Here is a 26,281-nt window from a genome sequence, read left to right as displayed (position 1 = left end):
CACACTGTCATGGCTCTGCAGAGTGTCTGTGGAAGTTCTGCAAAAGGACATTGCATCCAGCCAGAAGTTGCGGCACACCCAGGAGATATTTCCAAGAGGATGTTTATTAAATGAGAAATAAGCATTAGCCAAATTGGGAGAGGGGACAAATAAAAGAGTATTTTAGGGAGAGAGAGAGAAATACGTACAGAAACATGGAGGCATTACAGAATATGGTGAACTGCAGCAAGTTGCAGTTGTGGAATATGGGCTTAGTTGTTTTACAGCACGTGGGATCTTCCCAGACCAGGGACCCATGCGTCCTGTGTTGGCAGGCAGATTCTTTACCCCTGAGCCACCTGGATGTGCTGTTGAGGAATACTCTAAACAGAAACTGTTTCATTTGCTTAGTTTTATTTTTTATGTAATTTGAATGGAGAAGGTGATGGCACCCCACTCCAGTACTCTTGCCTGGAAAATCCCATGAATGGAGGAGTCTGGTAGGCTGTAGTCCATGGGGTCGCAAAGATTTGGACACGACTGAGCGACTTCACTTTCAGTTTTCACTTTCATGCATTGGAGAAGGAAATGACAACCCACTCCAGTGTTCTTGCCTGGAGAATCCCAGGGACGGGGGAGCCTGGTGGGCTGCCGTCTATGGGGTCGCACAGAGTCGGACACGACTGAAGCGACTTGGCAGCAGCAGCATGTAATTTGAAAGGTTACTTTTCATTTTAAGTTATTACTAAGCATTGGCTATATTTCCTGTGTTATACAATACATCCTTGTAGCCTTACACCCAGGAGTCTGTACCTCTCACTCCCCAGCCCCTATATGCCCTTCCCACATCCTCCCCACTGGCAATCACTAGTGCGTTCTCTATATCCAACAGGAACTATTTCCAGAACAAAATTCAATGACAACTTGATCAGGGAAATGAGCAATTATATATATATATATATATATATATATATAAATTTTTACTTATTTACTTTGGCTGTGCCGGGTCTTCATTGCTACATGGACTTTGTCTGGATGCAGCAAGCGGGGCTCCTCTCTGATTGTGGTTCGCAGGCTCCTCATTCCGGGGCTTCTCTTGCTGTGGAGCTTGGGCACTAGGTGCTTCGGTAGTTATGGGGGACATGCTCAGTTGTTGCACAGCAAGTGGGATCTTCCCAGACCAAGGATCAAACCTGTGTTTCCTGCATCAGCAAGCAGATTCTTTACCCCTGAGCCACTAGAGAAGCCCTAAGATAAGCGATTTTAAAGCAGAAAAGTTGCATCATCTGAGGTACATTTTAGAATAATTATTCTGGAAGTAGTATGGAGGCTGGGATAAAGGGGGAGATGATATTGGGAAGCTATTGTAACAAATTAACTGCTGTAATAATACACCATATTCTACACTACTGGCAGTCCAATGGATGTCTTAAAATGTAGAATACATAGGACTTGGTAGCTTAAATGTGAAAAATGAGGGTTTCTAAGGCTGTAATTTTGTATAGAAATTTCAGTCAGACTTCAGGGGACTACAGGAGGAAGAGGAGATAGATTTATTAAGAAGGAAGATGATATGTTCAATTTGAGATGCCTTTCAGACCTAGAAATGGAGTGCTTTAGGGGGAATTTAGATATGTAGCTCTTGAGCTGGTTGGGCATTGAGGGGACAGATGTCTAGGCTAGAGATACGGAATTGAGAAAGTATGGGGAAAGAGCAGGAACATTTGTAAGCATAAGCTACCTGTGTTTCAAGTGGTGGGCCAGGCAACTTATTTATATTTTATTTCATTCTCTACAGTGTTGTGAAGTAGGTGTTATCTCGTCATCTCCGTTTTAATGATGCAGAAACTAAGGCTTTAATAGGATACGTGAGTTAGCTAAGTTACACGTGGCTGACCTGGAATCTAAACTTTTTCTCTTTATCAAAGTAAGACAGTCGGTCATACAGAAAAGCGTACGTATCGTAAGTGTATATAGCATGATGAATTTTTACTAAACACAGCAGTGTTAACCAAGCACCCATATCAAGACAAAGAACATTACCAGCACTCTGGAAGTTTGACACATTGTACCCTCCTGCCCCAACCTACCCCGCTCCCCGACTTTTCACACCATAGATTCATTCTGCCTCTTTCACCCCTTATATATGGCCCACTTCTGTGTGTTGAAGCTGTAAGTTGGGTGGGAATGAAGTAATTTTGCATGGAAATGTCCAAGGAGAAAGTGGGAAGAGATCAAAGCTGGAACTTGAGGGACAATTTAAAGGATAGGTTGAAGAACAAGCTTTGAGATTGGAACTGAAAGAGCAGTAGAGGGTTATGAGGGGAAACTCCTAAGGAACTGGCATCACAGAAGTCAAGGAAGGGGACTTTTGAGAACAGAAGCATAAGATCCTGTGATAGAGGATAGAGAAGAATGAGGAGGTTAGACAGGGTGAATATTTAGAATAAAAGATCCGCTGTGACCTTGTGGGGAGCAGCTTCATTGGAGTGGAGGTTGCTCATTTCCGTCCGACTCTTTGCGACCCCATGGACCGTATAGTCCGTGGGATTGTCTAGGCCAGAATACTGGAGTGGGTTGCCTTTCCCTTCTCCAGGGGATCTTCCCAACTCAGGGATTGAACCCTGAGTCTCCTGCATTACAGGCTAATTCTTTACCAGCCGAGCCACCAGGGAATACACCCAAGCAAACAGGCAGTGTTTTAATGGCTTGGGTGTGAGGCAAGAAGGGGCTTCCCTGGTGGCTCAGTGGTAAAGAATGCACGTGCCAACACAGGGCATGCAGGTTTGATCCCTGGGTCGGGAAGATCTCCTGGAGAAGGAAATAGCAACCCACTCCAGTAATTTTGTCTGGGAAATCCCATGGACAGAGAAGCTTGGTGAAAAGCTACAGTCCACGGGGTCACAAAAGAGTTGGACACGATGTCGCGACTAAACAACAATCAGGCAAGAAAGTGGAGACGTTACATGTGGATAGCCTTCATTTGAGAAAGGAAGCTTAGAGAAGTCTGATAGAAGAGGATATTGATTTTCTAACTGGGTAATTTTGCATGGCGGGTGGGGGGAAGTATTATTTGGGAAACACTATTTGGTTTTATTATGTTATAAAGAAGTTTTATCAGTTGCTTTGAACTACTTTTTTTATTAAAAGATGACAAAACTAGATTTCTCTAGGGGATATGGAAGGGTAAGAAGAAAGTAGGTAAAGTGAGTGTAGTTTTAGTGGGTGGGCTTAGAAAGTGAATTTTTAAAAATAATTTTTAGGATGCGGTGAGATTCTTTGATGGGGTTACATTGCTGCTGCTAAGTCGCTTCAGTATGTCCGACTCTGTGCGACCCCATAGACGGCAGCCCACCAGGCTTCCCCATCCCTGGGATTCCCCAGGCAAGAGCACTGGAGTGGGTTGTCATTTCCTTCTCCAGTGCATGAAAGTGGAAAGTGAAAGTGAAGTCGCTCAGTCGTGTTCGACTCTTAGTGACCCCATGGACTGTAGCCCACCAGGCTCCTCTGTCCATGGGATTTTCCAGGCAAGAGTACTGGAGTGGGGTGCCGTTGCCTTCTCTGACATTGCTAGCTTTTTTCAGCTGATTTTTAACAGCCTTTTTAAATCTTTGGAGATTGGAACGAAAGGAACATTTTCAAGTGATGCTTGGGAAATGACTGTGGAATAGTTTAAGAATTTAATAGCTGCCTGTAAGGCTACCGGTCAGTTCACTGTTAGCCTTAAAGCAAAAGTTTGATGGGAAAGTATTTTTTTAAATCTCTGGTTAGCATATTCTAACTCCTCCCTGTAGAGTATCTCTACATTGCCTTTCTGGATTCCCAAGTGGCTCAGTGGTAAAGAATCTGTCTGCCCAGCAAGAGGCACAGGTTCTATCCATGAGTGGGGAAGATCCCCTAGAGAAGGAAATGACAACCCACTCCATTATTTTGGCCTGGGAAATCCCATGGACAGAGGAGCCTGGCAGGCTATGGTCCACAGGGGTCGCAAAGAATTGGACATGACTTAGTGACATTGCCTTTCTACTTTTAAAATTGGTAAAAGGGACAAATGAGAATACTTGAGTAAAACTCCTGTAGTGCCCAATAGTACTCTTTAAAATACTTTTCAGTATTTAAGTAATATTCAATGTTAAAAATGCAGATAAGCATAATGAAGAAAATAAAAATAATCATATAACGTTCCTGATTTTTCTCTACATACATACATATAAAATTTTAATATTATCTAATAAGAAAAGCATCAAAGTTACTTAACTAAAACATACTCTTTTAAATAAGAGGGTACGTGTGTGTGTGTACATGTGTACAAAGTTGCTTCATTCGTGTCCGACTCTGTGACCCTATGGACTGTAGCCTGCCAGGCTCCTCTGTCGATGGGATTCTCCAGGCAAGAATACTGGAGTGGGTTGCTGTTTCCTTCTCCAGGGGATCTTCTCCACCCAGGGATCGAACCTGTGTTGCTGGCATCTAACCGCATTGACAAGTGGGTTCTTTACCACTAGTGCCACCTGGGAAGCTCCATTTGTGGGCATTTATCATTTTCCAGCCCTCAGTAAATTCCTTCTTCAAAACCAGAAGGTTAAAATAAAGCTTTTAAAATTATTTACTGTATTCACTTACTGAATTCACTTATTCAAAGTTCTGCTCTGTGCCAGGTATGTGCTAGACGATGGGGATACACCAAGGGGTAAGATACACCCTGCCAGAGAAGTTAGCAGGGCTTTTGGCATAGGAAGCAGGTTGTGCTTTGGAGAAGTGTAGAAGTGAGAGGGACTCTCATCCTTTCTAGAAACAGAAAGTTCAGCAGCGCTTTAGTTGTGTGTTTGAGGGGAGGGGTGATTTTTGAAAAGGTTGTGGAGGCTACAGAGATTAAAAAGCCTAGTTTTTTTCTTTCTTTTTACTAATTTTATTTCCTAAAAATCTTTTAATCTTGATTCTGGAGCATTATCTTCCTCCTATATTCCCCATAAAATTGAAGTGTTGAAAAGTCCAGTCCTTGTCCTATAGAATGACTCAAATTCACTTTGTTTGGTTGTTTCTTTAAGGTGTTTTCCTGTTCTCCATATTGCCTGTAAACTGAATGTTGGATTTAGAGAGTTGTATAGATTCTGAAAGCCATACTAAGTTCTGAATTCACCCTGAGGCTACTTGGGGTTCAAGCCAGGAAGTACCTTGGTTAGAATTTACTTTCTACCATCTTAAAAATGGGAAACAGGTCATCTGAGATGTTTAAAAAAAATGTCCATTCAGTTTTACCCAGATGTAATACAAAAGCACAAATGGATTGATAAATGTGTTTTATTATTTGTAACAGGATCAGCTTAAGCACAGAGGAAAACAAATGGATATGTAAAAATGATACAAAGTACAGTTTGTTACTGGTGTTCTGTTTATGTATATTACTATTTCATGATAAAATTTGTAACATCTTTGCCTTGTCAGTAGAGAAGTTTACAAAATAGGTTGTTAATTACTGTTTGTAGAATAGTAACATCAATTATTTAGCTATTTAAGAGTATATTTGGATTTTTAAAATTTAGAGTATAAAAATTAGTTCTATATAACATCGTTAATAACATATTTGCCTTTTACATAAATCTTGTGACTGTTTCATTTGTGCTTTGAAATGTATTTAACATGTTTGTTATTTTTGGTTATATAGTTATAAAAGATACAACAAATTAAGGTTTGTCAGTGTATATTTAATATAATTGGAGATCCACATGAAATGAGTTAAAGTTTACAACCACTGCTGTTATAAGCAAAATTCTTTTTATTTTTTTTAAAATTTATTTATTTTTTTAATTTTAAAAATCTTTAATTCTTACATGCGTTCCCAAACATGAACCCCCCTCCCACCTCCCTCCCCACAACATCTCTCTGGGTCATCCCCATGCACCAGCCCCAAGCATGCTGCATCCTGCGTCAGACATGGACTGGCGATTCAATTCTTACGTGATAGTATACATGTTAGAATTCCCATTCTCCCAAATCATCCCACCCTCTCCCTCTCCCTCTGAGTCCAAAAGTCCGTTATACACATCTGTGTCTTTTTTCCTGTCTTGCATACAGGGTCGTCATTGCCATCTTCCTAAATTCCATATATATGTGTTAGTATACTGTATTGGTGTTTTTCTTTCTGGCTTACTTCACTCTGTATAATCGGCTCCAGTTTCATCCATCTCATCAGAACTGATTCAAATGAATTCTTTTTAACGGCTGAGTAATACTCCATTGTGTATATGTACCACAGCTTTCTTATCCATTCATCTGCTGATGGACATCTAGGCTGTTTCCATGTCCTGGCTATTATAAACAGTGCTGCGATGAACATTGGGGTACATGTGTCTCTTTCAATTCTGGTTTCCTCGGTGTGTATGCCCAGCAGTGGGATTGCTGGGTCATAAGGTAGTTCTATTTGCAATTTTTTAAGGAATCTCCACACTGTTCTCCATAGTGGCTGTACTAGTTTGCATTCCCACCAACAGTGTAGGAGGGTTCCCTTTTCTCCACACCCTCTCCAGCATTTATTGCTTGCAGATTTTTGGATCGCAGCCATTCTGACTGGTGTGAAGTGGTACCTCATTGTGGTTTTGATTTGCATTTCTCTAATAATGAGTGATGTTGAGCATCTTTTCATGTGTTTGTTAGCCATCCGTATGTCTTCTTTGGAGAAATGTCTATTTAGTTCTTTGGCCCATTTTTTGATTGGGTCATTTATTTTTCTGGAGTTGAGCTGCATAAGTTGCTTGTATATTTTTGAGATTAGTTGTTTGTCAGTTGCTTCATTTGCTATTATTTTCTCCCATTCAGAAGGCTGTCTTTTCTCCTTGCTTATAGTTTCCTTTGTTGTGCAGAAGCTTTTAATTTTAATTAGATCCCATTTGTTTATTTTTGCTTTTATTTCCAGAATTCTGGGAGGTGGATCATAGAGGATCCTGCTGTGATTTATTTCTGGGAGTGTTTTGCCTATATTCTCCTCTATGAGTTTTATAGTTTCTGATCTTACATTTAGATCTTTAATCCATTTTGAGTTTATTTTTGTGTACGGTGTTAGAAAGTGATCTAGTTTCATTCTTTTACAAGTGGTTGACCAGTTTTCCCAGCACCACTTGTTAAAGAGATTGTCTTTACTCCATTGTATATTCTTGCCTCCTTTGTCGAAGATAAGATGTCCATATGTGTGTGGATTTATTTCTGGGCTTTCAATTTTGTTCCATTGATCTATATGTCTGTCTTTGTGCCAGTACCATACTGTCTTGATGACTGTGGCTTTGTAGTAGAGCCTGAAGTCAGGCAAGTTGATTCCTCCCGTTCCATTCTTCTTTCTCAAGATTGCTTTGGCTATTCGAGGTTTTTTGTATTTCCATACAAATCTTGAAATTATTTGTTCTAGTTCTGTGAAAAATGTGGCTGGTAGCTTGACAGGGATTGCATTGAATTTGTAAATTGCTTTGGGTAGTATATTCATTTTCACTATATTGATTCTTCCGATCCATGAACATGGTATATTTCTCCATCTATTAGTGTCCTCTTTGATTTCTTTCATCAGTGTTTTACAGTTTTCTATATATAGGTCTTTAGTTTCTTTAGGTAGATATATTCCTAAGTATTTTATTCTTTTTGTTGCAATGGTGAATGGAATTGTTTCCTTAATTTCTTTTTCTACTTTCTCATTATTCGTGTATAGGAATGCAAGGGATTTCTGTGTGTTGATTTTATATCCTGCAACTTTACTATATTCATTGATGATCTCTAGTAATTTTCTGGTGGAGTCTTTAGGGTTTTCCATGTAGAGGATCATGTCATCTGCAAACAGTGATAGTTTTACTTCTTCTTTTCCAATTTGGATTCCTTTTATTTCTTTTTCTGCTCTGATTGCTGTGGCCAAAACTTCCAGAACTATGTTGAATAGTAGCGGTGAAAGTGGACACCCTTGTCTTGTTCCTGACTTTAGGGGAAATGCTTTCAATTTTTCACCATTGAGGATAATGTTTGCTGTGGGTTTGTCATAGATAGCTTTTATTATGTTGAGGTATGTTCCTTCTATTCCTGCTTTCTGTAGAGTTTTTATCATAAATGGATGTTGAATTTTGTCAAAGGCCTTCTCTGCATCTATTGAGATAATCATATGGTTTTTATTTTTCAATTTGTTAATGTGGTGAATTACATTGATTGATTTGCGGATATTGAAGAATCCTTGCATCCCTGGGATAAAGCCCACTTGGTCATGGTGTATGATCTTTTTAATGTGTTGTTGGATTCTGATTGCTAGAATTTTGTTGAGGATTTTTGCATCTATGTTCATCAGTGATATTGGCCTGTAGTTTTCTTTTTTTGTGACATCTTTGTCAGGTTTTGGTATTAGGGTGATGGTGGCCTCATAGAATGAGTTTGGAAGTTTACCTTCCTCTGCAGTTTTCTGGAAGAGTTTGAGGAGGATAGGTGTTAGCTCTTCTCGAAATTTTTGGTAGAATTCAGCTGTGAAGCCGTCTGGACCTGGGCTTTTGTTTGCTGGAAGATTTCTGATTACCGTTTCAATTTCCGTGCTTGTGATGGGTCTGTTAAGATTTTCTATTTCTTCCTGGTTCAGTTTTGGAAAATTGTACTTTTCTAAGAATTTGTCCATTTCTTCCACGTTGTCCATTTTATTGGCATACAACTGCTGATAGTAGTCTCTTATGATCCTTTGTATTTCTGTGTTGTCTGTTGTGATCTCTCCATTTTCATTTCTAATTTTATTGATTTGATTTTTCTCTTTTTTGTTGTAAGCAAAATTCTTAAATACTTTCATTTGATCACTAATTTAGTATGCTTATATTCATTTAAAATCAACGGTGAGGAGCATGTATAAGTCAGTTTGATTTTTCTCTTGGGAACTTGAAGAAAGTGGCATTTATTTGAAAAATCTTCCAGTCAGGGCAATGGTCTTGATACCAGTTGTAAGACAACCCGTTACTGATTGGAGAGGCAGTGATGGTACTGGCTTAAGAGTGTAGCATACCACCTTTAAATGTCTTCCTTATAAATACTTCTTAAACATAGATAAATCTTTCTATTTAATAGATTCATGCGGCCCTTTCTAAGTCCATTTCCTGTGCTGGTTGGTTGTCTGAATGGTGTGTACTGGAAATTTGTTGAGGCGGTGGTTGTACTTCTCATCTGTTTGGCTTGTTCTCCTGGCAAGGCTAGGAACTTTTAAGAATTGTATATGTGTTGTATTGTTAGTAGCCTACTGTCATTTAAAGTAGAGGGAAGGAGATATTTTTGTCAGATTGCAACCGGAAACCAAGATGAAAAATACCTTATAGTTGGTTTACCAGCCCTTTAAAATATAAAGTCTTGCTTAGAGATATCTTGCTATGTTTTCTGTTTTACCACATTTTTTTCTTACTGTTAATATGTAAATAATATAACAAATTAAACAATGACCTTTTTATCCATATATTTAAAAAATTGTAGAAGGCGGAGGATCAGATAACAGGTTGGTGTTACTTTTCCACATCACCTACCAATTCATTTAAGTGGCTTTAATTAAAATAAAGGATTTAACTCTCTATTCTAATCAGAAAATGTCATCCTTTTGGCCATTTACTTTGAATGAATAGGTATTTATGATATGACATGCACATTTCCCATAGTCTCGTTAGCTAATACATTTGCTTTTTTTTCCTCCAGATAATTGCAAGACTGATGATGTTTATAATTTTTTGGACTTCCTTTACAGGACAGAGAACAAGTTTTAAATGCGTAGAAATTCAGCTAGATGAAACAAGTACTGTTTAGTATTCAGGACTCTATGTAGACAAAAATAGCCAGGCTTATGGGAGATCTTTCAGTTTCCTAAATTATATTGCTATAGGCAAATACTGTCTAGTGTATGATGTTTGGTCAGATCACGGTGAGTTATATAGAAAGAAAAAAGGAATCAGTAAAATCTAGGTTAATAATTTCTTACATTGCCTAATAGATATGATCTGTCAGCAAAGTTGGGGGATTGAAGGACAATTCTTGAGCCTGTTTAATTTTGAGTAATCCAATTTAGGTAGATTATAACAAATTCACATTATGTGTTACATATCACTTATCAGTGCAGATACTTCCGTTTGAAGTCTAATGAGCTTCCACCCGTGTGGCCGTAATGGCTGTCTCTGATCCTTCTCTTCCAGCTGTTGATGTGTGATGAGAATTCCTACAATCGTAATTTAGTGTGACTAAGGGAGACTCATTTTTCTGATGCTTGAAAGTCATGGGCACTCTTCTCTATTTCTTCTGTTTATTACCATATGACTAATTCTCTTCTCTGGCTGACTTCCAAGTTATATTTTTCGTTCAGTGGAATCCTGAGATTATTGGGGCCTTCATATTTTTTTCTATTGACTGATAGCATTTGATCTTGCTGATTGACATTAAAAGAAGCTTAATAAGACCTTGATTATTGGGGGATTCTGGGCATATTTATTTTGTCTGACAAAGTCTACAGTTTTAACAATCAATTAAAATATTTCAGATATTTAAATCTTTTGAAATTATCCTAGTTGGAGAATTTTAAATTTAGAATTGCTTTCTCAGATCTCTTTCCTTCCAATGATGAATTATTCATTTAAAATGTATAAAGGTAGAAGTTGAATGTTTCTTGAGTGTGCTGTTTTTTTAATTGTTTAAAATGTTAAGGTACCGCTTAACCAGCAATGGATCAGGCTACTGAAATAGTGAAGTGGAGAGGCGGAATGATTGTGGACGTCTGGCTTTTTTTTTTTTTTAATGTTTATTAGAAAGAGCATAAGATACTTTATTGTAGTGATAGGTGCACCTATACAAAACTCAATTTCACCTGTAGTCAAGATTTCTTTCCTCTATGTGAAACACTCAAAGTAACCAAGCTACAAAAAGTTTCATATCACAGATAAAAGCTGCATTCAGACTGCTTGTTTTACGTATTTGCATATGTGATTTATTGTATCTGTAAAAAGGGAAGTTCTTATAAAAAGCAACAAAACAGGAAAAACAAGCAAATAGTCATTTCTTCTGGTAGATTATCATTCAGAACTTAGTTTAAAAAATTAAGTAGGAGGTTCTATTCAATCTTGGTAGAATTTTGATAGAAACTGATAGAATTTGATAGAAAGTTGAACATGTGACAGCAAAACTGTTTAAAACATTTAAAATGTTATTTGCAAGATGTTTAGAGTAAATTTGCCGAGTGCATTGGCATTACTTTTATTGCATGTGTTGCAGTCTAGGCTGTAAATTATTATTATTATTTTCTTCCATAAAGACCAGTGGTTTTTAATATATGTTTAAAGAAAAACACCAATACAGTATACTAACACATATATATGGAATTTAGAAAGATGGTAGCGATGACCCTATATGTGAGACAGCGTAAGAGACACATATGTATAGAACAGTCTTTTGGACTCTGGAAGAAGGCGAGGGTGGGATGATTTGAGAGAATAGCATTGAAACATGTATATTATCATATGTGAAACAGATCGCCAGTCCAGGTTCGATCCATGAGACAGGGTGCTCAGGGCTGGTGCACTGGGAGGACCCTGAGGGATGGGATGGGGAAGGAGGAGGGAGGGAGGTTCAGGATGGGGAACACATGTACACCCATGGCTGATTCATGTAAATGTATGGCAAAAACCACCACAATATTGTAAAGTAATTAGCCTTCAATTAAAATAAATAAAATAAAAAAATAAGTAACTCCAATCCTGCTAATGGACTTATAGCATTGATTGCTAAACTGGAGCAGGGGTATAAAACAATAAAGGTATTTCTTGGAGATGAAAAAATGAAAAAGTTCCCCAGCCTTGATACAGATTACCAAGAGCCACATTTTTGTCTTTTTTCTTTATGATTTTTATTTATAGAAAGTATGTTTTAAATTTTAATTATCTATTATTTTATATCTTTCTTCAAATAAATGTTAATATTTACTTAAATAAACTTCAGATTTTAATTTTTATACTTTTAAAGTGACCTGACATTTTATTTGATCTCTTTTTTTTCAGGGATAATAAATTTCTAATTTTTATATATCATATTGTATTTAAAAAATAAATAATTTATCCATACTATGGATCATGGATTACAACATTATTTTGGAAAAAAGAGAATGATAGTTTTCATATTTAGAAACTAAGAAGATTTAGGGCAACAGTTGAAGAACCTGATGGTTTAACATCATACACCATTAATTTTTGCATATTTAATTTCTGAAATCCATTTATATTATGTTTCTGATTGAGTAGGTTCTTCTACTTTTGATATAACATTTTAAGTTATAAAGATTTTCTAATTTACAGAAGTGAATGATATCACAGACAACCTTGATTTGAGGTAAGACATTAAATCAAAAATCATCTTTTGAATCCAGTTTTAAGACCTTAAAATATGATGCTCCAACACATTGCAGTGTTAAAAAGGCAAAAGATTTTGTTTTCCTGACATAATTGAAATGAAGATAGAGCTTTTCATTTCTCCATGTAAATTAATTTTATAATAAAAGTTCCAATTTGGGTTTTATCTTAGCACTTTCGCAAGTTATACAGAGCCAACAGGGAGAAGAGAAGCCCTGGGAATTAGCCCTCCCAAATAATCTACAAATAAATGGTTCGTTGTTCTTACTGAAAAAGAAAGGGAATCCTTTTAACTTGGATGACATCTCTCCTGTAGATATGTTGAAATCTGAAGTTGAAAAAAAATCGTATTAATTGAACTCTATTTGGATAAAGTAATTGACTTTCTATTTTTTAAGGTTCCTTACTGGAATGGTTACTGGAACACTTGAAATGGATAAGCACTTTTTGCCTGAAGCTTATTTAGGCAGCCAGGAAATCTTTCTCCCTTAGTTGGCATAAGCTAAGATACTTTTCCATAGGATATTGCCAAAGATACATTTGGCTTGGCAGTCACATGGATTTGTGATTACTTCTTGAGAGCAATAATTCTGCTCCGTGAAAATATTAGTTGTTAGTCTTTAAATCCCTGGTCATCTAAAAAAGGTAAAGCGTTTATATATTGTTTCTTAATCAACTATTAACATATTTGAACCAGCTAAGGAACAACCTAAGCAACACAGGATATTAAATTAGTGGTTTCATTCATTGTCTTGCAGTACCAACACGTGGACATTATCTTCTTTTGTGGACAAAGAATCTGAGACAAAAGTAGTTCGAAACCTAAGGTCATACATTTTAGTGTTTATAGAATCCGTATTTGAACCTGTTGTTTTCCATTGAACATTTATTTTCAAATGAGTTTCAATTTTGCCAGATGAAAATTTCTGGAGATCTGTTGCACAGCAGTGTGAATATACTTGACCCCACTGACCTTCACAGTTAAAACAGATTAAGATAGTAAATTTTATGTTATGTGGTTTTTACTACAGTAACAATACTATTAGAAATGATTTTTGGGGGGGATTTGCTTATTAAATAGATTTTTTAGTGATGGTAACAGGTAAGATGTTCATCATTTTGGTTCATTTCTTGTCTAAAATGAATCTGCTGAAATTTTACCACTTAGGAGGAACCTCAGTTTCTACTTAGATTTGGATTGAGCTATATAAAAAGTCTAGGTTTTTTAATTAGCAGAAGGTTATATTCCTTGAAAAAATCTAGTCAATGATGTAAAGTTAAATGATAGATATAAATCAGAATTATGTACCATCAGTTCAGTTCAGTTCAGTCGCTCAGTCAGGTCCGACTCTTTGCTACCCCATGAATTGCAGCACGCCAGGCCTCCCTGTCTATCACCATCTCCCGGAGTTCTCTCAGACTCACGTCCATTGAGTCCGTGATGCCATCCAGCCATCTCATCCTTGGTCATCCCCTTCTCCTCCTGCGCCCAGTCCCTCCCAGCATCAGAGTCTTTTCCAATGAGTCAGCTCTTCGCATGAGGTGGCCAAAGTACTGGAGCTTCAGCTTTAGCATCATTCCTTCCAGAATAAGTGTATTTCAGTGTATCACTCTATACGAGCAGTCTGCTTTTCAATCGAGATAAAACTCAAGCCTGCAGATTTTTAGTTACAGATGTTTTTGACTAGGTAAAAATTTTTTTAAAAAATACAATGTCTTTTAAAAAGAAAATAATTTATTTAAAAATTCTTTCAAAAATCATGTTTATTTTTTAAAACACAACATCTCTGGAAATTCCCTCATGGTCCAGTGGTTAGGACTCTGGACTTTTTACTGCTGAGGGCCCACAGGTAATCCCTGATCAGGAGCTGAGATCCTGCAAGCTGCACAGCATGGACAGAAAAAAAATAAAACCAACAACATCTCAATTAAAACAATAACCAACTACTGGAGAAAGATAGTGTTTTTCCTGTGTCTCTCACATGTCTGTGAGAAATTTTATTTTATGCAAATATATTTTGTTAAATTGTTACTTTTAATTTTGTCTTTTAGATTAAAAAGATTAATAATATGAGCAAATTGTTTAGAATTAGGTTTTTTAAATTATGAGATTTAGTTTTTTTCTCCATCAATATACAGTAAATATAGAGGATTGAGTAAATAATACTCCCCAGTTCATGGTGTAATATCCTCTTTGGTTCATGTCAGGCCTCTCTATTGTTTAATTCACAATCATTTATTCTTTCATTCATTCATGGATGCCAATCTACTTGCATTCCCCATTTCTGCAACTCCCAGCCCAAAGGAAACCATCTATCTTAGATAAATTCAGGTCTTTCTATCTTACTGTATGTATAAATATATCTCTCTATAGATGTATATGTAGATATATACACACAAGAACAAATAAAACCTAATTCAGTGATTTGTAAAAAGTAAATAAGTTTAACGTGTTGAAACCATTGAGAAATCTGAGAGTATGTTATTTACTTTTAACTCATTGACTTTTTAAACTCAATAAGTAATTAAAAGATAAATTTCATTTTCCATTAAGCACCACATTTAGTTATTGTTTGCAATTGGTTGTAGCATTGCGTAGGGCCTCAAATGTAGTAGGGATTCAATAAATGTGTTTATTCCATTTGATGCCACAGTTACCAGTTTGTAAATTGGCTTGGTCATTTGCAGAAGTTAATTCATTCTTGGGGCCCTTAATATTTCAGTATGACTTGGACATCAGACAAGCAATCTGAATTTATTACAAAAGCAGTAAAAGATGTAGTGTTAGTTTACAATCTAGTAGGTGACAATATTCCCCTCAGTATTAGTGCTTTTGATTCACACTGTTGTGTGTGGTAAGTACATCAGGTTTATCTTTGTTTTAATAAAGGAGAGGTTGCAACTGAAGACATTAACTTGCATAGGTGACTTTGTTACCAAGTCACCCTCAGGACAAGGACTGGGATCCTTTGAGTTCTAGACCAACGTTCTTAATAGTGTTGTTGTTGTTCAGACCCTAAGTCATGTCTGACTCTTTGTGACCCCGTGGACTGCAGCATGCCACACTCCTCTGTCCGTTACTGTCTCCTGGAGTTTCTCAAATTCGTGTCCACTGAGTTGATTCCATCCAACCATCTCATCCTCTGTTGCCCCTTTCTTCTCTTGCCCTCAGTCTTTCCCAGATCAGGGTCTTTTCCAGTGAGTCAGCTCTTCACACCAGGTGGCCAAAACATTGGAGCTTCAGCATCAGTCCTTCCAATGAATATTTAGGGTGATTTCCTTTAGGATTGACTGGTTTGATCTCCTTGCAGTCCAGTGGACTCTCAAGGGTCTTCCCCAGCACCACAGTTATATAAAGCATCCATTTTTCAGTGCTCAGCTTTCTTCATGTATATCTTCTTAATTGTATATCCATGTTTTCTAACACTTCCAGAAAGAACTGAAGGAGGTAATGTCATATTAAATGAGACCCCATTAGAGTACCTCCAGTATTTATGTTTCTAGGTAATGGAGTAACAAGAAATGTTTTATTTTTTTTAGTTGCTATTCCTTTTATTAAAATTTAGAAAGTCATTGCTCTGTATCATTACTGCTGCTTTTCTTTTGGGATGCAGACTCTAGGTCAAATTTACTCCACAAAAGAATGAGAAAAAGAGTGGGTATCATAGTGTGGACATTTTAACAGTCTTAATGTTTCTGATCCATGAACATGGAATGTCTTTCCATTTATTGTGTTTTCAATCTTTTTTTCATCACTATGTTTCAGTTTAAAGATCTTTTACTTCATTAAATTTATTCCTAAATATTTTATTCTTCTGATGCTATTATAAATGGGATGTAAAAATGTTGCTGTTCATTATTAGTAGACAGAAGTGATTTTTGTATGTTGATTTGGTATCCCGCAGCTTTACTGAATTGAATGAGTAAATGTTGAATACATAATAAGTTATCAAGAGTCAATTTACATTCACTGTTCTCTGAGAAGAGTCTCAAAATATATACATTTGATGAATATTTCCATAAGAATGATTTTGTCTTGGTGTATACTATTAGTTGGAGTTACACAGCCATGATTTAAGGGATGTTGTACCAGATTTTGCATGTGATTTCTTTAATACCCACAGCAGTGTTGTGAAGACAGTAGTACGTCCCCACTTTATAGATGATGAAACAGATAGTTGTCACCTACTCATAGCTAGTTAGGAGTGAGATTTGAGCCTAAGTCTTTCTGTGGCTAAGTCAGCAAGACTCTACTGCTTCCCCAATTAATTTCACTCTGTTTTGCTGCTTGCTAAATGAATGCTTAAGTTGTCTGGAAAATGCACTTCTGATGAACACTTACCCTTCCCAATGATGCTGGATAAATGAGGTGTTACTGTAATAGGGGCTAATTGAGTGGCTCAGAGAATAAGTGCAAAAGACATTAAAGAAGGAAAAGGTGTGTGCTGACGTCATGAGGGAGACTTCTTGGAATATCTGTGGAACTTCGTTCAGTTAGTGCTGCACAAGTGTTCAGAATACTGGACCCTGTAGGACACACGGGAGGCGAGTAAGTACTGTCAAGGAGAGGAGAGGTATTTCAGTTTGGAGAAAGTGCTTAGAGGTGTTCTCTGTACCTTGAAAGAAATAAGGACTAGTGTGACTGGAAGAGAGGATTTAGAATTTTTTTTTAAAAAAAGGATATTTTTGAAAGAGTGGATGAAGGTAATTGGGGGCAGTATATAGTCTATAAAGAAGTTAATTCTTTTCTGAGGTTGCCAAGAACAATTGCACTGTGGCATGAAGTAGGACTTCAGGAAGTTGAATTTGGTAGCAATGTGTAGTTTTTATGTTAGAATAGTGCAGGAGAAGGCAATGGCACCCCACTCCAGTACTCTTGCCTGGAAAATCCCATGGATAGAGGATCCTGGTGGGCTGCAGTCCATGGGGTCGCTAAGAGTCAGACACAACTGAGCGACTTCACTTTCACTTTTCACTTTCATGCTTTGGAGAAGGAAATGGCAACCCACTCCAGTGTGCTTGCCTGGAGAATCCCAGGGGCGGGGGAGCCTGGTGGGCTGCTGTCTATGGGGTCGCACAGAGTCGGACACGACTGAAGTGACTTAGCAGGAGCAGTGCAGCATTGGGAGCGCAGTGAGTAGGTGTGGCATTTCTGGCCCTGAGCTTGAATTTCACCTCTTCTGCTTGCTGGGTTATGAGCGTGGAATGTTATTTCACTTCTTTCCTCCAGTTTCTTGTCTGTGAAATGGAAATTGAACAGTATTACCTTTTGTTGAATTCTGGAGTCTGATTCAATGGGTCCAAGGTGTGGGCGGGAATACCCCTTCCCCAAGTTAGATCCTCTGATCCTAGAGAACTTTGTGTTTGCTTCATGTTTCCTTTCTTGACCTCAGGCGAAAAAACTTGAATTGAACTCTTAAGATAATGGCACACTGTCAGCTTTGACAAGTATGCCCTTCTTCTCTTATTTTATTTGAAACAACTCTCATATAGTCCCAATTTTGATTTCATTGTTTCCCTCCAAAGACATCCATGCTAATGTTTTTGAGTATGTTCAGTCAGTTGAGTTCAGTCACTCAGTCCTGTCCAACTCTGCAGCCCCATGGACTATAGCATGTGGGGCTTCCCTGTCCATCACCAACTCCCAGAGCTTGCTCAAACTCATGTCCATCAAGTCGGTGATGCCATCCAGCCATCTCATCCTCTGTTGTCCCCTTCTCCTCCTGCTTTCAATATTTCCCTGCGTCAGGGTCTTTTCCATTGAGTTACCTCTTTGCATCAGGTGCAAGGTACTGGAGCTTCAGCTTCAGCATCAGTCCTTCCAGTGAATATTCAGGACTGATTTCCCTCAGGATTGACTGGTTTGATCTCCTTGCAGTCCAAGCGACTCTCAAGAGTCTTTTCCAACATCACAGTTCAAAAGCATTAGTTCTTTAGCACTTGGCTTATGGTCCAACTCTCACATTCATACATGACTACTGGAAAAACCACAGCTTAGACTGAATGGACTTTTGTTGGCAAAGTAATCGGTCAGCTTTTTAATATGCTGTCTAGGGTAGTCATAGCTTTTCTTCCAAAGAGCAAGCATCTTTTAATTTCATAGCTGTAGTCACCATCTGCAGTGATTTTCAGTTCAGTTCAGTTGCTCAGTCGTGTCCAACTCTTTGCAACCCCATGAACTGCAGCATGCCAGGCTTCCCTGTCCATCACCAACTCCTGGAGTTTACCCAAACTCATGTCCATTGAGTCGGTGATGCCATCTAACCATCTCATCCTCTGTCATCCCCTTCTCCTCCTGCCCTCAATCTTTCCCAACATCAGGGTCTTTTCAAATGAGTCAGCTTTTTGCATCAGGTTGCCAAAATATTGGTGTTTCAGCTTCAACATCAGTCCTTCCAATGAACATCCAGGACTGATTTCCTTTAGGATGGACTGGCTGGATCTCCTTGCAGTCCAAGGGACTCTCAAGAGTCTTCTCCAACACCACAGTTCAAAAGCATCAATTCTTCGGCGCTCAGCTTTCTTTATAGTCCAAGTCTCACATCCATACGTGACTGCTGGAAAAACCATAGCCTTGACTAGATGGACCTTTGTTGACAAAGTAACATCTCTGCTTTTTAATACGCTGTCTAGGTTGGTCATAACTTTCCTTCCAAGGAGTAAACGTCTTTTAATTTCATGGCTGCAATCACCATCTGCAGTGATTTTGGAGCCCCCAAAATAAAGTCAGCCGCTGTTTCCTCATCTATTTCCCATGAAGTGATGGGACCAGATGCCATGCTCTTAGTTTTCTGAATGGTGAGCTTTAAGCCAACTTTTTCACTCTCCTCTTTTACTTTCATCAAGAGGTTCTTTAGTTCTTCACTTTCTGCCATAAGGGTGGTGTCATCTGCATATCTGAAGTTATTGATATTTCTCCTGGCAGTCTTGATTCCAGCTTGTGCTTCTTCCAGCCCAGCGTTTCTCATGATTTAGTCTGCATAAAAGTTAAATAAGCAGGGTGACAATATACAGCCTTGACGTACTCCTTTTCCTATTTGGAACCAGTCTGTTGTTCCATGTCCAGTTCTAACTGTTGCTTCCTGACCTGCATACAGGTTTCTCAAGAGGCAGGTCAGGTTGTTTAGTATTCCTGTCTCTTTAAAATTTTACAGTTTTGGAGCCCCCTAAAATAAAGTGTTACTGTTTCCATTATTTCTGCGTCTATTTGCCATGAAGTGATGGGACAGGATGCCATAATCTTAGTTTTTTGAATGTTGAATTTTAAGACAGGTTTTTCATTCTTCTCTTTCACTTTCATCAAGAGGCTCTTTAGTTCTTCTTTGCTTTCTGGCGTTAGAGTAGTATCATCTGCATACCTGAGGTTATTGACATTTCTCCTGGCAATCCTGATTCCAGCTTGTGCTTCTTCCAGCCGAGCATTTCTCATGATGTACTCTGCATATAAGTTACATAAGCAGGGTGACAATATACAGCCCTGATAAGCTCCTTTACCAATTTGGAACCAGTGCATATTCCACGTCCAGTTCTAACTGTTGCCTCTTGACTTGCATACAGATTTCTCAGGAGACAGGTAAGGTGGTTTGGTATTCACATCTCTTTAAGAATTTTCCACAGTTTGTTGTGATCCACATGGTCAAAGGCTTTGGTGTAGTCAATAAAGCAGAAATAGATGTTTTTCTGGAATTTTCTTGCTTTTTCTGTGATCCAACAGATGTTGGCAATTTGATCTCTGGTTCCTCTGCCTTTTCTAAATCCAGCTTGAACACCTGGAGGTTCTTGGTTCACATCCTGTTGAAGCCTTACTTGGAGCATTTTGAGCATTACTTTGCTAGCGTGTGAGATGAGTGCAATTTTGCAGTAGTTTGAGCATTCTTTGGCATTGCCTTTCTTTGGGAAAGGAATGAAAACTGACCTTTTCCAGTCCTATGGCCACTGCTGAGTTTTCCAAATTTTCTGGCATATTGAGTGCAGCACTTTCACAGCATCATCTTTCAGGATTTGAAATAGCTCAGCTGAAATTCTATCACCTCCACTAGCTTTGTTCGTAGTGATGCTTCCTAAGGCCCACTTGACTTCACATTCCAGGATGTCTGGCTCTAGGTGAGTGATCACACAATCGTAGTTATCTGGATCATGAAGATATTTTTTGTATAATTCTTCTGTGTATTCTTGCCACCTCTTCTTAATATCTTCTGCTTCTGTTAGGTCCATACCATTTCTGTCCTTTATCGAGCCCATCTTTGCATGAAATGTTCCCTTGGTATCTCTAATTTTCTTGAAGAGATCACTAGTCTTTCCCAGTCTATTGTTTTCTTCTATTTCTTTGCATTGATCACTAAGGAAGGCTTTCTTATCTCTCCTTGCTATTCTTTGGAACTCTGCATTCAGACGGGTATCTTTCCTTTTCTCCTTTGCCTTTCACTTCTCTTCTTTCCTCAGCTATTTGTAAGGCCTCCTCAGAAAACCATTTTGCCTGTTTGTATTTCTCTTTCTTGGGGATGTTCTCAATCCCTGCCTCCTGTACAGTGTCATGAACCTTCGTCCATAGTTCTTCAGGCACTATGTCTATCAGATCTAATCCCTTGAATCTATTTGTCACTTCCACTGTATAATTGTAAGGGATCTGATTTAGGTCATGCCTGAATGGTCTAGTGGTTCACTCTACTTTGTTCAATTTAAGTCTGAATTTGGCAATAAGGAGTTCATGATCTGAGCCACAGTCAGCTCCCAGTCTTGTTTTTGCTGGCTGTATAGAGCTTCTCCATCTTTGGCTGCAAAGAATACAATGAATCTGACTTTGGTATTGACCATCTGGTGATGTCCCCGTGTAGAATTCTCTGTTGTGTTGTTGGAAGAGGGTGTTGCTATGACTGGTGTGTTCTCTTGGCAAAACTCTTGTTAGCCTTTGCCCTGCTTCATTTTGTACTCCAAGGCCAAACTTACCTGTTACTCTAGGTATCTCTTGACTTCCTACTTTTACTTTCCAGTCCCCTATGATGAAAACGACAGCTTTTTTTTTGGTGTTGGTTCTAGACAATCTTGTAGGTCATCATAGAACCATTCAACTTCAGCTTCTTTGGCATTAGTGATTAGGGGATAGACTTGGATTACTGTGATACTGAATGGGTGCCTTGGACACGAACAGAGATCATTCTGTCATTTTTGAGATTGCACCCAAGTACTGATTTCAGACTCATCATTTCAGAGAAAAGATGACTTTTCTCTCATCTTCTCCTGCAAGAACTCCAAAATTGCAACTTGATGCTGAACAACCATTGACAGGAGAGTGTTTGATCCCACCAAGAAAAGTTACCCTATGGGCAAAGGAGAAGCCCCAACAAGATGGTTGGAGGGGTGAAAACGCATGTAGAATCAAACCACATACCAGCCAGAGATGCTCGGATGGCTGAAACAAACCGTTATGCGCACCAGGACCTAAAGATCTCACAGAGATTGAGCCAGACCTGCTTTTGAGTTATTTGAATATGTGTGTATCTTTAAAAAATATATTGGTGTTTTATGCACATGTATGTTTTTCGTTTATATAAATGGTATTCTGCTACAGTGGTGGTAGTTTTAGATCTTTTCACTCAACACTCTAATCATACCTTTTATGCAACTCTGATTTCCATTTTCATACATGTCTTTTTTTAATTTGATTTTTAATGTATTTAAACACATTTTGAGCATACCTTCTTTGTACAATTTTTAAAAGAATTAAAGAGGACTACCTTTTTTTTTTTTTTTTTACTTTTTATGCTGTATTGGAGTACAGTTGCTTAACACTGTTGTGTTAGTTTCAAGTGTACAGCAGAGTGACTCAGTTATACATTTATCTGTTCCTTTTCAAACTCTTTTCACATTTAGGTTATTGCATAATATTGAGCCTTGTCAGTTATCCATTTTAAATATAGCACTGTGTAATGTACATGTCAGTCCCAAACTCCTAACTGTCCTTCCCCTCTCTCCTTCCCCCAACCATAAGTTCAGTTTTTCAGTCTGTGAATCTGTTTCTGTCTTGTAAATAAGTTCATTTTATCATTTTTTTAGATTCCACAGGTAAGCTATATCATACCATATTTCTCTTTCTGTGTCTGACTTCACCCGTTATGATGATCTCTAGGTTCATCCATGTCTTCTTAAGGGCTTTTAGGAGAGCTCTGATGTTCCAGGGCAAGATCTGTTGATCTTGGAGTGTACACACTCATCATTTCACTGGGTACTGCCCGCTGGCTTTCCAGAGCGGCTTACCTCTGCAGTCTAGCCCACAGTGCACGAGGGCTCCCTCTCCCTCCACTTCTGCTAACACTTGGTGTTCTCTCACATTATATTTTTGTGGGTCTGATATTTGTAAAGTGGTATGCTGCTGCTGCTGCTGCTAAGTTGCTTCAGTCGTGTCCGACTCTGTGCGACCCCATAGATGGCAGCCCACCAGGCTCCCCCATCCCTGGGATTCTCCAGGCAAGCACACTGGAGTGGCTTGCCATTTCCTTCTCCAGTGCAGGAAAGTGAAACTGAAGTCACTCAGCTGTCTCCGACTCTTTGTGACCCCATGGACTGCAGCCTACCAGGCTTCTCCATCTATGGGATTTTCCAGGCAAGAGTACTGGAGTAGGGTGCCATTGCCTTTTCCGGTAAAGTGGTATATAGCATTACTTAAAATTTTCCTTTCTCTGATTATTAGTGAGGTTGGTTATCTTTTCATGTACTTGTTATCCAATATCCTTAGAGTCTTCTGTTCTTGCTGTTTCTTCTGCCTAGAAAACTCTTTCTTACTTGCTTGGCTCACCCGCTTCATTCAGATCTCTGCTTAAATATCAAACCCTTGACCATCTTATTGAAAAGAGCACTCTTCATCACGCTGTGTCTTTGTTATGTTTTATCTTTCTTCCTAGTGTTTATCACAAGACATACTATGTTAACTTTATTATTCATTTATTTGTTTATTTCTCCTGCTCAAGTTCCTTGAAGGCAGGTGTGTTTATCTGTGCTGTACACACCTATAATCCTAGCACTTAAAAAAGTAGGTACTCATAAATATGTGCTGAGTGAATAATGTCAATTTGCTATTTATATCGTTTGCCCATTTCCCCTACTCAGCAAGGATTCCTTGAATATTCTAGACACTAATACTTGTTGACTTTAGACACTGTAATATAATCCATTCCACTGTTTGCTTGTTGTCTGGGTTGGGAGAGTTCTCCAGAAGTTAAGAAAAATATTTGGAAATATTTTTAGATCTTGTGATTCTTAAGTCTGATCTAGAAGGATTAAATAGCTGACTTATTTTGTTTCTGTGACCAACCATCCCATCAAGTAGTAGTCTTAATATTTGTTGTGGTATCCATCCAGACTAGTAGCTCGCAGATTTTAGGTCTTCTACAATTGTGACTATTTTCTGAAGTTTCTGAAAATGGTATTAAGCTGGGTGGTTGATAAATATACTAGAGAATGTGGAACTGAACCTGTCTGTGTATCTGGGCTACTTTTTCCCACTTAGTTTTGTTTTAAAACCACTGTTCTACCCAATATTTTGTTTTGTGATGATTAGGTTAATAAGCAGGCATGCCTGTGACTGTGAAAACAATATAGCAAAAAGAAAACCCCTGGTTACAGATGTTATTTGTGTGTTTTACACAGATCTAGTTTTACTTCTGCATGAAATAATCAAGCAGCATGTATAACAAATAGTTCAACAGTGAAATGCATTAAAAAAAAAAAAGAGTGTAGAGATTTAAGTTTTTCCTATGGCTAAACATCTACTGGACTGAACTATGGTTATACCCAAATTGTAAATTCGAAGAGTGCATTACTGATGGCTTTGTAAAGTAGAGCAAAAATTTTGTTCAAAAGCTTAGCAACAGAGGAGAGGGGGAGATGCCTTGGTATTTATCTAGTCAGCTTTCTTGCCTTTTTTCTAGACGATGATAAACACTAGTGAAATCCTGAGGCATTATTTTTGTGTTCTTTTTGTTGAAATTTTATGCAAACATCTGAACAGTAGCTAACAGTTGAGCTTGTAAAGCTTAGCGTGTCTGCTTTTATAGCACCTGAAGCTTACTGTTCTGAATGATTCTGACAGCAGTAGTGTGCCTTCTTCAGAAGTTGTAACAAAGGCCAGCCATCATTTGGATGGGTTGTGATACAGGTTTCAAATTGTGATGTAAAAAATAATCAACATGAGACTAAGGGAAGACCATTTGAAGTGACTGCTCTGATATATTTTCCACCAACACATGGTTGTGGTGATACAAGGTGGAGATGGGCTTGATCGCGCTTCAAGGAGGGCTCTTACTTTAGGAAAACTCTTTAGCTAAGAACATGCCATGCGACCAGAGATTATGAAACAGCAGCCTAGATGAACTCTGAGCCCAGAAATACAATCTGGCTGTATTAATCATATTTTTTATTTTCTGTGTTTTATGATACCTTGATATCTTGAAATCTTGCTGATTGGGGTCAGATTGCCCCTCCCAGCACTAGCTGATTCCTGGAGATAACTAGAATTCCTCAAGATAGCAGTCCTCTGGGAATGTGCCTTGCATTTACAAACCCACCAACCAAGAGCCCTTACTCAGCACCTTTATTGAGCTCTTTCAGGCTAACCTGCCATGCCTTGGCCCTAATAGCACCCAAGGGCCAGGTTGCAGCCAAACAATGGTAAGCCCCTGTGGCCTAGAGGCTGCTGAAATGATTCAGACTTGCCAATCCTGAGTGATTTACCTTGCCCTCCCTTGACTTTCCTGGGAAAACCACAGTAGAGGCTTGTGCCCATGTCTTCCCCTTGTTCCTTTTGCCTCCTGCCCCATCTGGTGTTTCCCCTGTAGCCCTGTGTGGTGCAGCCTGCCCGCCTGCCCACTTGCCCTCTTTAAGGAACTGAGAGTAATAAACTCTTCTTTGAAAGGCAGTTGTGTCCATTCCTGTCATCTTACTAAACCTGATGAAAACCAGTCCTGAGTACCTTTTAAAACATGGGCCCAGCTCTCTTCTGGAGTCTCCTTAGCTGCTCTGGTCGAGCCTCAATTCAGTTTCATGATCAGGATGAGTAGAAAGATCCTGGGTTCTTGTGGTGTCCCCTCTGTTAGTGCGAGGAGTCTGTTCTTCACCTTTCCTCTCTGTCTCCCTTCATCGTGGACAACGAGAAGACATGTCTTTTGAGAAGTAATGAGCTCGGTTGGATGAGGGTGGTAATCTGTCCTTTGGGATGGGCCTTAGCTTTTCTGGGGGAGTTGGGGGATGTAATGGGCGAGAGAGGAGGAGCGTGGTGGCTGTAAGTCCTGGAGAAGGGAGCTGGGTAACCTCAGAGGGCAGCCACCAGCAGCTGTCACCGCTGCAGAAGGCATAGGGCCAGATCTACTATACTGCTGCTGCTCCCGACCTGAAGGCAGCCCGTGGGCTTCTGTAGCAGGAAGTTATCATCATACTGTTTGGAAACCTGTGGTGACCTCATCTGGATCCTAATTGATAAACATGGATGCTTCAGTGGGAACACTGTAGGAGTAAACATAACAAATGTTTACTGAAGAAAAGATGAATTATGTGATTCTGGCAAAAGTATCTTTCATGTTTTTTATTAGAAACGTAAGTGGAGGAAAAGTAGAGAAAAATCACAGACTTAGTGTTCACTAAATATCAATTGTATTTTAAGTGAGAGATTTAAGGGGTTATAGCAATTTCTAGATTAGAAATGGCTTTAGAAGTTTACGTTAGAGTTTCTGTGGCCCAAAGTGCTTTTGTGTGATAATGAAGCTCCAGTCTTATTTGTGATGCAACTAGTAGTGGCTGCATATTAGGGAAAACCCTAATCAGTGCATTTTTTAGGTAGGTTCCCCTGAGGATTCAGTCTCATTGAATATTGACAGATTCTCTTTCCATGTGCCCCACTCCTGGGAATATGTGAAGTGCAAATTTTATATTCTTTCTTGCCA

The 26,281-nt window shown here is 38.6% G+C and overlaps 1 protein-coding gene across 14 annotated transcripts in view; it reads left to right on the top strand.

Annotated features, from left to right (window-relative positions):
* The window catches only part of SSBP2 (single stranded DNA binding protein 2), a 311,038-nt gene that overhangs the window by 15,442 nt on the left and 269,315 nt on the right, over positions 1-26,281 (top strand). The window contains exon 2 of one of the 14 annotated variants that reach the window (XM_069592571.1): positions 12,297-12,330. The exons of 12 other annotated variants lie outside the window; for them this stretch is intronic. The gene's annotated coding sequence lies outside the window, so the exon portion shown is untranslated. Of the gene's footprint in view, positions 1-12,296; positions 12,331-26,281 lie in introns of those variants that run through there. One more of the 14 variants, XM_069592565.1, reaches the window with a different exon arrangement.

Source organism: Ovis canadensis, chromosome 5 (assembly GCF_042477335.2).
Source record: "Ovis canadensis isolate MfBH-ARS-UI-01 breed Bighorn chromosome 5, ARS-UI_OviCan_v2, whole genome shotgun sequence".
NCBI classification, from domain to species: domain Eukaryota; kingdom Metazoa; phylum Chordata; class Mammalia; order Artiodactyla; family Bovidae; genus Ovis; species Ovis canadensis.
The sequence above is the reverse complement of the archived record's forward strand: the minus strand, read 5'-3'. Positions and strand labels throughout refer to the sequence as shown.